General features: G+C 39.3%; 1 long non-coding RNA gene across 1 annotated transcript; it reads right to left on the bottom strand.

The window, feature by feature from the left end:
• Positions 1–4,404: 4,404 nt before the first annotated feature.
• Positions 4,405–12,746, bottom strand: LOC145505750 (uncharacterized). Its single transcript, XR_014053264.1, has 2 exons — positions 12,171–12,746; positions 4,405–6,430 (listed from the first exon to the last, which is right to left on the bottom strand). It is a non-coding gene; the product is annotated as an uncharacterized LOC145505750 (long non-coding RNA).
• Positions 12,747–13,153: the final 407 nt, after the last annotated feature.

Raw genomic sequence — 13,153 nt, 5'->3', positions numbered from 1 at the left:
GGGATAAATAAATATCCTGTATCTCATAGGATTATTCTGAGAATTAAAAGAGATTATTTAGAAAAGGAACTAGCAAAAACAATTGTTACTATTACTAAATTGATTACCTCTTCTGAGACTATCTCTGATGCTGCTGCTGCTGCTAAGTCACTTCAGTCATGTCCGACTCTGTGCGACCCCATGGACTGCAGCCTACCAGGCTCCTCTGTCCATGGGATTGTTCAGGCAAGAGTACTGGAGTGGGTTGCCATTGCCTTCTCCCACTATCTCTGATAAATCTTATAAAAAAAAGATGGAAAGAATGTTGCATTAAGTCATTTTGATAAATAAAATAAAAAGTCAGGACAAAACAAGAGAATTGTTTTGTAAATTGTTCCTGTAAATTACCTCTTAAAATTTTTTTTGTTTCTTTCTGTGCTTTGCATAACATATGCGTAACTTCTGAGGTTATCAGATTCTTGCCCTGGTAGAAACATAATATTGATCCCCATCCTCTGGGTGAGTATGATTAAGAAGTTATAAAGGAGTGTTTGAGGTCATCAGGATTCCTTTGAAACTATCAGGAAACATGGGGGCAATGCTTTTCCAAGAATAATTTCTACTCTCATGAGAGGCATCCAGAAAACCCTGTTTGAACACCAGCGTTAGCACCGTATTGAAGACAGAGAATTAAGACAGATACCTCAATGAAAGAAGTTTAAGAAATCAAAACATAAACATTCAGTTTCTTGCAGTGAGGGGAAAAATGTACATTACTTTGAAATCTTCACTTCATGGCAGTTAATACTATTAGTTAGAGATCAACGAGTCATAGGATCGGAATCAGTGTGGTCCAATGTTTCGCTCTGAATTATAGTCAAGGACCATAGGTTAAGTAGAGGTCTGAATCCTCAACTGTCATTTCACAAATGTATGCCATAGGTCAAAATTAGGATTTAAATAAATCTGTCTTATATAATTAAGCAGGTGTACACTACTTAGAGTATCTATTAATTTCACTTCTCAACTTCCAATTCTTTTACTCTCTAAGTTCAAACAGGGGTCAAAGTAGCAAGTGGATGGATCTGTTATATCTGTTTTCGGAAGCTGATGTGCGTCACTCTCAGCAGATTAAACCTAGTAGTTGAGGTAATGTATTTCCTCCTTAAACAACACAAGTCTTTAATGAGCAGATAAAAAATTCCATTTTTCAGTGAAGTAGTCTAGGTTGCTTAAAAGTAAAGCAATAATTGCTTATAAAGAGTAGGGTAGGAGAAATTCTTTATCAGATTGAGATTTGCTAAAATTGGAGTCCATTCAATTTGTAATTTTTAAAAGCCAGAAAATTACCTTGTTGGGGATATTTAATATAAAGGAAACAACGAGAGCGTAGTGCCTCTGTTGAATGTGCCATTTTACTGGGCTGTAAATAAAATCCCTGGTGAGTTGTGAAGTCTAAAGGGCTTTCTAGAATTTAAGGCCGGCATCTAGACAGGAAAAAGGCTGTTGATGAAACTTCTTCTCCTTCCTCATGTTTCTGGATGTCCTTAAAATAGACTTCCATCATCACAAATAAATAGGGGCTTCCCTGATAACTCAGTTGGTAAAGAATCCGCCTGCAATGCAGGAGACCCCAGTTCGATTCCTGGGTCGGGAAGATCCGCTGGAGAAGGGATAGGCTACCCACTCCAGTATTCTTGGGCTTCCCTGGTGGCTCTACCGGTAAAGAGTCTGCCTGCAATGCAGGAGACCTGAGTTCAATCCCTGGCTTGGGAAGACTCCCCTAGAGAAGGGAAAGGCTACCCGCTGCAGTCCATGGGGTCACAAAGAGTCAGATACCACTGAGAGACTTTCACTTCACTGCATCGCAAATGAGTTTTACCTATCATCCATTTTGACCTAATGACATTTTCAGAACACTATATTCAAAAACTATGGAAGATGTATTTTTTCCAAGAACACATGGCACATTCATCCAAATAGGCCATTTTGGGGGGTCATAAAACAAGCCCCAACATTTTTAAATAACTGAAATTATACAGGAATAATTTATCTGACTACAATGGAATTACATTAGATACCAACAGTGATAACATATCTAGAAAAAAACAAGTATTTATAAATTAAAATAGCACACTTCTAGCTAATCCCTTGTCAAAGAAGAATGATGAGGTATTTTACAAAATACGTCTAATTAAATGGGGAAGAAAAAACCAGTAGATGCAAATTCGTGATGTGCTGCTAAAGCAATGATTAAAAATAAATTTTAAATGTTCAAAATGATAAAGAAGAAAGGTCTTGACTTGCGGTTCCAATTTAATAAGGGAGGGGAAAAAACATAAAGAAATTCCAAGAGAAGAAATAACAAATGTAAGTAGAAATTAACGAATTTATTTTAGAAAACAGACAAACATTTGAGAAAGTAACAAAACCAGGGCTTCCCTGATGGCTTAGTGGTAAAGAATCCGCCTGCCAATGCAGAAGACAGGGGTTCAATCCCTGGGTCGGGAAGATCCCACATGCCAGGGAGCCACAATTACTGAGCCCACATGCTGCAACTACGGAAGCTCATGAGCCCTAGAGCCTGTGCTCTGCAACAAGAGAAGCCGCTGCAATGAGAGGCCTGAGCACCGCAGCTAGAGTGGCCCCCACTCCCCAGAAAAACCTGCTCAACAGTGAAGACCCAGCACAACGACAACAAAAAAAGCTAAAGCTGGGTCCTTGAAAACATCAACAAAACTAATAAACCACTAGATAAATTAATCAATAAGATGGGACAGAAGTCATAAATTAGCAATATAAAGAATTTATAGAATATTTAATATTATATAAAGAATATACATTTACTAGGTCAGTAAAATACTGATACCGAAATAGCCTGACAGACATTATAAAAGAAAGAAAATTACACATCAGTATCCTTCATGAATGAATATAGGCACACACAAAATATTAGGTAATCAAATCCACTTATATATCTTTTAAAAAATATGGCCAAGTAGAATTTTCCCAGGAAAAAAAGGTTGAATTAATACTCCAAAATCAGTCAATGTAAAACACTTAATTAAAAAAATAAGAGGAAAAGCATATAACAATGCACATAGAAAAAGCACTTGAAAAAACTTAACACCTATTTATGATAAAAAACCCTCAGGAAACTAGTAATAAAGGGGATTTACTCAATCTTGATAAAGGTATCTACAAAATAACTACAGATAACACAATATCAAATGGTGAAATAACACTTTCCCTTTAAGATCAAGAAGAGAGTGAAGATGCTTATTCACTCTACTTCAACCCTTACAGAAGGAATCAGCCAATTTAATAATACAAGGGAAAACACATAAAATTGAAGAAGAAATAAGATCATATTTATTCACTAAAGACATGTAGAAAAGCTTAAGAAATGTACAAATGAATGACTAAAATTAATGAGTTAGTTTAGCAAGATTGTAAAAATATGCAAAAATCGATTATATTTCTATACACTAGCAGCAAAAGATGAAGAAATTAAAAGTTCAGTGGATAATTTTTTAAAATGAAATATCTATAAATATATTTAATAAAAGATGCGCAAGACCTCCACACTTAAAACTACAAACAACTGGTGACAGAAACTAGAGAGGATCTAAATAAACGGAGATACATACCATGTTCATTCACTAAAAGACTCTGCAGCTATAATGAGTATAATTCCATCAAGCTTTTTTAAAAAAACAGAAATTCAGAAGCTGACTGTAAAATTTACGTGGAGGTGCATAGCACCTAGAATAGTCAAAGCCGAACAAAGAACAAACAATCTTCCCTGGGCATGGCAACCCTCTCCAATATTCTTGTCTGGGAAATCCCATAGACAGAGGAGCTGGCAGGCTACAGTCCACGGGGTCACAAAGAGTCGGACACAACTGATCAACTAAGTACGGCACAGAACAAAGTTGATTTCAAGACTTACTATAAAGTTATATTGATTAGGACATTGTGATACTGGCAACAAAGTTAAGTCCATTTTTGAAACAGAGTAGACAGCCCAGAAGTAAACTGACATATACAGTCATTTGATTTTTTACCAAAACAACAACAAAGTAATCCACTGAAGGAAAAAGAAATATTCTCAACAGTTGATACTGGAATAACTGGACCTCAATCTCTAACTCAAACCACACACACACAAAATTTAATTCAAAATATATCATAGACTCAAGTTCAAAAGTTGAAACTATATACTCCTAGAACTAAATATAGGCGACTATATGATTAAGAGGCTTTTTTTTTTTTTAAGTGGTACAGGAACAACAACTATTAAAGTATGATAAATTAGATTTCATCAGAAAAAGCTGTCTGGTCATCTGAAGAGAGCATTAAGAAAATTAAGTGCCAAGCCACAGACTGGGAGAACATATTGCCATAACATAAAGGATTGCCTTGTTTTATTGCATTTTACTTTATTGTGTTTCATAGATATTGCACATTTTACAAAATTGAATGTTTTGGCAACCTTACATTGAGCAATTATATCAGTATCATTTTTTCCAGCAAAATTTGCTCATTCTATATCTCTGTGTCACATTTTGGTAATTCTCACAATATTTCAAACTTTCATTGTTATTCAATTTATTATGGTGATCTATAAACAAAGATCTTTGATGTTGTAATTGTTTAGTGGAACCATGTTTACTAAACCGTTGTTTACTGCACCCATAAAAGACTGTGGCCTTAATAAACATGTCAGTACTGATTTCTCCACCTGATGGAAAAGTACAAGACTAAGGCTGTTTTCATGTCTGCTAACACAATACCCATTCTTCAGCCCATGGATCAAGGAGTCATTTCTACTTTCACATCTTTTTTTTTTTAAGAAATACATTCTGTAGGGCTACAGCTGCCACAGATTGTGATTCTTCTGATGGACCTGGGAAAAGTAATCTGTAAGCTTTCTGGAAAGGCCTCACTGTTCTAGATGCCGTTAAGAACACTTGTGACTCAGAGGAAGTGGTCCCGATATCAACATTAACAGGAGTTAATGGAGAAGGTGATTCCAACCCTCATGGGTCACTTTGCCAGGTTCAGCCCTTCAGTGGAAGAAGTAACAGCAGATGTGGTGGAAACAGCAAGAGAGGGGGACACATGTGCCCCCGTGGCTGATTCATGTTGATCTATGGCGGAAAACCACAAAAATATTCTAAAGTAATTAGCCTCCAATTAAAATAAATACATTAATTTTTTAAAATAAAGAAAAATAACCCCCCCAAAAAAATGTAAAAAAAAAATGAAAGAAACAGCAAGAGAACTAAAATGAGAAGTGGAGCTGAGGATGTGATTATTTGCTGCAATATGATCATAAAACTCTAACAGAGGAGTCGCTTCTTATGGATAAGCAAAGAGAATGGCTTCTTGAGATGGAATCTATTCCTGGTGGAGATGCTGTGAAGACTGTTGAAAAGGAAGCAAAGGATTTAGAACATGTCTTAAACTTAGGTGATAAAGCAGAGGCAGGGTTTTAGAGGACAGACTCCAACTTTGAAAGAAGTTCTCCTGTGAGTTAGATCACATGGCTTCTCAAGCTACAGAGAAATTGTTCGTGAAAGGAAGAGTCAATTCAATGCTACAAACTTCAGTGTTGTCTTATTTCAAGACATTTCCATAGCCACCCCACCCTTCAGTAACTACCACCCTGATCAGTCAGCAGCCACCGAGGCCACACTCCTCCACCAGCAAAAAGATTATGACTCACTGAAGGCCCAGATGGTGGTTAGCATTTTAATCAACAAAGTATTTATAACTAAGGTATGAACAATGTTTACTTAACTTATACGCAGAGCACGTCATGCAACATGCCAGGCTGGATGAAGCACAGGCTGGAATCAAGATTGCTAGGAGAAATACCAATAACCTCAGATATGCAAATGACACAATCCTTATGGCAGAAAGCAAAGAGGAACTAAAGAGCCTCTTGATGAAAGTGAAAGAGGAGAGTGAAAAAGTTGGCTTAAAACTCAACATTCAGAAAACTAAGATCATGGCATCCAGTCCCATCACTTCATGGCAAATAGATAGGGAAACAATGGAAACAGTGACAGACTTTCTTTTCTTGGGCTCCAAAATCACTGCACATTGTGACTGCAGCCATGAAATTAAAGGACGCTTGCTCCTTGGAAGAAAAGCTATTACAAACCTAGACAGCATGTTAAAAAACAGAGACATTACTTTGCCAACAAAGGTCCATCTAGTCAAAGCTATGGTTTTTCCAATAGTCATGTACGGATGTGAGAGTTGGACCATAAAGAAGGCTGAGCACCGAAGAATTGATGCTTTTGAACTGTGGTGTTGGAGAAGACTTTTGAGAGTCCCTTGGACTGCAAGGAGATCCAACCAGTCCATCCTAAATGAAATCAATCCTGAATATTCACTGGAAGGACTGATGCTGAAGCTGAAGCTCCAATACTTTGGCCACCTGATGCTAAGAGCTGACTCATTAGAAAAAACTCTGATGCTGGGAAAGACTGCAGGCAGAAGGAGAAGGGGACAACAGAGGATGAGATGGTTGGATGGCATCACCAACTCAATGGACATGAGTTTGAGAAAGCTCTGGGTGATGGTGAAAGAGAAGGAAGCCTGGCCTGCTGCAGTCCATGGGGTGAAGTGAAGTGAAGTGAAAGTCGCTTAGTCGTGTCCGACTCTATACAGTCCATGGAATTCTCCAGGTCAGAATACTAGAGTGGGTAGCCTTTCCCTTCTCCAGGGGATCTTCCCAACCCAGGGATCAAACCCAGGTCTCCCGCATTGCAGGCGGATTCTTCACCAGCTGAGCCACAAGGGAAGCCCGCGGTCCATCAGGTAGCAAAGAGTTGAACATAACTGAGCAACTGAACAACAGCAATGAGCATTGCTTTCCTAGGCATAATGCTATTCTATTACACACTTAACAGACTGTAGTATAGTATAGCGCAAGCATAACTTCTGTGCACTGAGAAACCAAGACATTCTTGTACTTATTCATTATGATATTCACTTTATTGCAGTGATCTGGAAATGAACCCACAGTATCTTTCAGGTTTGCCTGTGACTAGGAATTGTAGCCAGAATATATTAAGAACTTCTACAACTCAATAATAAAAATATAAAGAATCCAATTGAAAATAGTTAAAAGATTTGAGCAGACACTTCACAACATATATGGATGGACAACCAGCACTTGGAAAAAAGCATGTAGGTAAATTCTGATGATAAAATTAAAACCACAATGACATAACACTACACTACACATCCACTAGAATGACTAGACTGAAAATACAAGCATTTACAAGTATGAAGAACACCAGAACTCTCACTCACTGTTGGATGGAGTGCAGAGTGGTACAGCCTCTGGGAAAAGATTTGACAGTGCTTTTTTTTTTTTTAATAAAACTAAATATACATCCACTTTGTGACATGGTAATTATAAACACAGATACATGAACAAGGAAAATGAAAATACATGCCTCAATTCTTGAATGCAATTAGGCACAGTAGCTCTACTGGTACCAGGGAAAGTAGAGAAAGAGCTCAAGTGTCCTTCAACAGCAGAATGGATGAGAAACTGTGGTACACGTGTATTGTACACTACCACTCGGCACTGATTAAAGGAACACAGTGCCGATGCACGTGACAAAATGAACGAGACTCAGAGACATTACACTGGGTGAAGGAAGCTTTACACAATGAGCTCATGCTGTAAAGATCCACCTATTAAAAGTTCTAAAAGAACAGGCAAAACTAACAGATCTAAATGGTGGTTGTTTCTGGGGACGAGTGAGGAGAGACTGAGCAGGGGATTAAAAGAAAATGTTGGGACTTCCCTGGTGGTCCAGTGTTTAAGACTTCATGCTTCCAATGCAAGAGGCATGGGTTCAGTCCCTAGTCAAGGAACAAAGCTGCTGCATGCTGCCTGACAAAAAAGAAGAGAATCAACAGTCTATTGGTATTGCTGGAAATTTAAAAAAGAAAAAACAGAGAACATGCTGCTGTGATGGTCATGTTTCTCTGCTTGGTAAGAGTTTGGGCTATGCAAGTGTGCATCTGTCAAAACTCATCAAAATAGTATAGCTAAGATTTGAGCATCTCATTTCATGTAAATCTTACCTCAAAAAATAAATCTCCTAGAAATACTGAACTCTAGTTAAAGACCTACATGGTGAAATGTTTAAAAGTATGATACAAGAAGGCAGAGTAGAAGGACGGGCACTCCTCTTCTCCTGCAAGAACTCCAAAATTACAACTCGCTGTTGAACAACCATCAATAGGAGAGTGTTGGAGCCCACCAAAAAAAGATACCTCACATCCAAGGGCTAAGGAGAAGCCCCAGCAAGATGGTAGCAGGGGCGAAATAGTGTTTAGAATCAAACCCCATACCCGCCAGAGATGCTGGGACGGCTCTAACAAAACCTTGTGTTCACCAGGACGCAGAGACCCCACAGAGAGAGCGCCAGACCTGCCTTTTAGTGTTTGAGTGTCTCCTCTGGAATTAAGGGAAAGCAATGGCCTGCCACTGGGGTAGGGGCTCTGGGTGTAGCAACCTGGGTCACACAGCCTGTAGCATAAGCCTTCTTGGAGGAGGTTGCCATTAACCCCACCACAGAGCTGCGGAGTAGACGACCCACAAACTGCAGAACAATTATACCAAAGAAATTCTTGCACTGTTAAGAAAGTTCTAGGACCCACAACAGATTTCCCAACCTCGGGGTCTGGCAAAGGGACTGAGAACTCCCAGAGAATTTGACTTTGGAGGCCAGTGGGATGTGATTACAGAACTTACACAGGATGGGGAAACAGACACTCGGAGGGCATAAACAAAACCTAGCACCCACCAGGGCCCAGGAGACAGGAGCAGTGTGCCCACAGGAGACCGAGCCGGACCTGCCTGTGAGTGTCCAGGGGTCTCCGGCAGAGGGGTGGGTCAGCAGTGGCCTGCTGCACGGTCTGCGGCACTGAGTGCAGAAGTGCGTGCATGAGACCTTTTGAAGGACGTCGCCATTATCTTCATTAACCCCACCATAGTTTGGTCCAGGTCAAACAAGAGGGAGGCAACACAGCCCCGTCCATCAGCAGAAAATTAAAGATTTACTGAGCATGGCCCTACCCATCCCAACAAAACCCAGTTTCCCCCAGAGTCACTCTCTCCCATCAGGAAGCTTCCATAAGCCTCTTATCCCTGTCCCTCAGAGGGCAGAGAGAATGAAAACCACAATCATAGAAAACTAATCAAAATGATCACATGGACCACAGCCTTCTCTAGCTCAATGAAACTATCAGATATGCCATGTAAGGCCACCCAAGACGGACGGGTCATGGTGGAAAGTTCTGACAAAACATGGGCCACTGGAGAAGGGAATGACAAACCACTTCAGTACTTTTGCCTTGGGAACACCATGAACAGCATGAAAGGCAAAAAGATACGACACTGAAAGATGAACTCTCCAGGTCAGTAGGTGCCCAGTATGCTACTGGAGATCAGTGGAGAAATAACTCCAGAAAGAATGAAGAGACAGAGCCAAAGCAAAAACAACACCCAGCTGTGGATGTGACGGGTGGTGGAAGTAAAATCTGATGCTGTAAAGAACAATATTGCATAGGAACATGGTATGTTAAGCCCATGAATCAAGGTAAATTAGAAGTGGTCAAACAGGAGAGGGCAAGAGTGAACACTGACATTTTAGGAATCAGTGAACTAAAATGGACTGGAATGGGTGAATTTAATTCAGATGACCATTATATCTACTACTGTGATATAGCAGTAGAAGAAATGCACTAGCCCTCATAGTCAACAAGAGAGTCTGAAATGCAGTACTTGGGTGCAATTTCAAAAACAACAGAATGATCTCTGTTCATTTTCAAGGCAAACCATTCACTATCACAGTAATCCAAGTCTATGCTCCAACCAGTAATGCAGAAGAAGCTGAAATTGAACAGTTCTATGAAGACCTACGAGACCTTCTAGAACTAACACCAAAAAAGATGCCCTTTTCATCATAGGGGACTGGAATGCAAAAGTAGGAAGCCAAGAGATACCTGGAGTAACAGGCAAATTTGCCCTTGGAGTACAGAATGAAGCAGGGCAAAGGCTAATAGAGTTTTGCCAAGAGAACACACTGGTCATAGCAAACACCCTCCTTCAACAACACAAGAGAAGACTCTACACATGGACATCACCAGATGGTCAACACCAAAATCAGATTGATTATATTCTTTTCAGCCAAAGATGGAGAAACTCTATACAGTCAGCAAAAACAAGACAGGCAGCTGACTGTGGCGAAGATCATGAACTCCTTCTTGCCAAATTCAGACTTCAATTGAAGAAAGTAGGCAAAACCACTAGACCATTCAAGTACGACCTAAATCAAATCCCTTACGATTTTACAGTGGAAGTCACGAATAGATTGAAGGGATTAGATCTGATAGAGTGCCTGAAGAACCATGGATAGAGTTTCGTGAAATTGTACAGGAGACAGCAATCAAGATCATCCCCAAGAAAAAGAAATGCAAAAAGGCAAAATGGTTGTCTGAAAAGACCTTACAAATAGCTGAGAAAAGAAGAGAAGCTAAAGGCAAAGGAGAAAAGGAAAGATATACTCATTTGAATGCAGAGTTCCAAAGAATAGCAAGGAGAGTTAAGAAAGCCTTCCTCAGTGATCAATGCAAAGAAATAAAGGAAAACAACATAATGAGAAAGACTAGAGATCTCTTCAAGAAAACTAGAGATGCCAAGGGAACATTTCATGTAAAGATGGGCACAATAAAGGATAGAAATGGTATGGACCTAACAGAAGCAGAAGATATTAAGAAGAGGTAGCAAGAATACACAGAAAAACTGCACAAAAAAGATCTTCATGACCCAGATAATCATGATGGTGTGATCACTCACCTAGAGCCAGACATCCTGGAATGGAAAGTCAAGTGGGCCTTAGGAAGCATCACTATGAATAAAGCTAGTGGAGGTGATGGAATTCCAGCTGAGCTATTTCAAATCCTAAAAGATGATGTTGTGACAGTGCTGCACTCAACATGCCAGGAAATTTGGAAAACTCAGCAGTGGCCACAGGATTGGAAAAGGTCAGTTTTCATTCTAATCCCCAAAAAAGGCAATGCCAAAGAATGTTCAAACTACTGCACAATTGCACTCATCTCACACGCTAGCAAAGTAATGCTCAAAATTCTCCAAGCCAGGTTTCAATAGTACATGAACTGTGAACTTTCAGATGTTCAAGCTGGATTTAGAAAAGGCAGAGGAACCAGAGATCAAATTGCCGACATCCACTGGATCATCGCAAAAGCAAGAGACTTCCAGAAAAACACCTATTTCTGCTTTATTGACTCCATCAAAGCCTTTGACTGTGTGGATCACCACAAACTGTGGAAAATTCTTAAAGAGATGGAAATACCAGACCACCTGACCTGCCTCCTTAGAAATCTGTATGCAGGTCAAGAAGCAACAGTTATAATTGGACATAGGACTGCTTTCAAATTGGGAAAAGAGTACATCAAGGCTGTATATCGTCACCCTACTGATTTAACTCATATGTAGAGTACATCATGCTAAATGCTGGCTGGATGAAGCTCAAGCTGGAATCAAGATTGATGGGAGAAAAATTAATAACTTCAGATATGCAGACGACACCACCCTTATGGCAGAAAGCGAAGAGGATCTAAAGAGCCTCTTGATGAAAGTGAAAGAAGAGAGTGAAAAAGTTGGCTTAAAACTCAACATTCAGAAAACTAAGATCATGGCATCCGGTCCCATCATTTCATGGCAAATAAATGGAGAAACAATGGAAACAGTGACAGACTTTCTTTTCTTTGGCTCCAAAATCACTGCTAATAGTGACTGCAGCCATGAAATTAAAAGATGCCTACTCCTTGGAAGAAAAGCTATGACCAACCTAGACAGCATATTAAAAAGCAGAGACATTAATTTGCCAACAAAGGTCTGTCTAGTCAAAGCTATCGTTTTTCCAGTAGTCATGTATGAATGTGAGAGTTGGACCATAAAGAAAGCTGAGCACCTAAGAACTGATGCTTTTGAACTGTGGTGTTGGAGAAGACTGTTGAGAGTCGCTTGCACTTCAAGGAGATCAAACCAGTCAACCCTGAAGGAAATCTATCCTGAACATTCATTGGAAGGACTGATGCTGAAGCTGAAACTGGAATATTTTGGCCACCTGATGGGAAGAACTGACTCATTGATAAAGACCCTGATGCTGGGAAAGTTTGAAGGCAGGAGAAGAGGATGACAGAGGATGAGATGGTTTGATGGCATCACCAACTCTATGGATATGAGTCTGAGCAAGTTCCAGGAGTTGGTGATGGACAGGGAAGCCTGGCATGCTGTAGTCCATGGGGTCACAGAGTCAGACACAACTGAGTGAACTGAACATTTGAAACTTCCTTTCAAATGTGTCCCTCTCCATCGTCTTTTTAATAAATGACTAGAGGCATAGAAAATTTATGGACATATGTAAAGCAAATATAATAAAAGTAATCATAGAATTAGATGGTGGGGCGATGGATACTTGTGGCACACCTTTCAACTTTTCATGTTTGCAAATTTTTATAATAAAATGTTGAAAACTGAAGAATGGTTTTCTTTGAGTACTGAGATAATGGGTTATATATTTTCTGCAAATCTCCACTCACTATAATGATATACTTTCTAAGTAAAGTAGTTTGACAGTAAGTTAAGAGATTTTAATTTTTATTTTCAAAGAATTAAGAAGACATTAGTCTAGAATCATACAATATTTCTCACAGATGAAAATGGATTTAAACTAGAAATCAATAACAGAAATACAACTGGAAAATCCAAAATAACTGGAGCTTAACACTTTTCTAAGTATCACATGGACCAAAGAAGATATCTCATGAGAAATTTTAGAATATTTTGAACTAAATGAAAGTTCAAATATAACATCAAAATTTGTGAAAGGCAGTGAAAACAATTCTTAGAAGGAAATCTATAGTATTAAATGCATACATTAGAAAAGAAAGATCTAAAATCAGTAATCCAAGCTGCTACTTTAGAAAACTAGGCCACAGGTGCAAGCCCAGTGTCAAGGTCACCTCTGGAATTGACTGAGCCTCTGTGTCACTGTTGACAAAAGGCCCCTGATCATCACCAGCAAGCTTCCTGACTCCAAACTAGGTA

The sequence above is a fragment of the Giraffa tippelskirchi genome, chromosome 1 (genome assembly GCF_054371585.1).
Source record: "Giraffa tippelskirchi isolate mGirTip1 chromosome 1, T2T-mGirTip1v1.2.pri, whole genome shotgun sequence".
NCBI lineage: Eukaryota > Metazoa > Chordata > Mammalia > Artiodactyla > Giraffidae > Giraffa > Giraffa tippelskirchi.
Note: the sequence above shows the minus strand (reverse complement) of the source record. Positions and strands in the feature narration are given on the sequence as shown.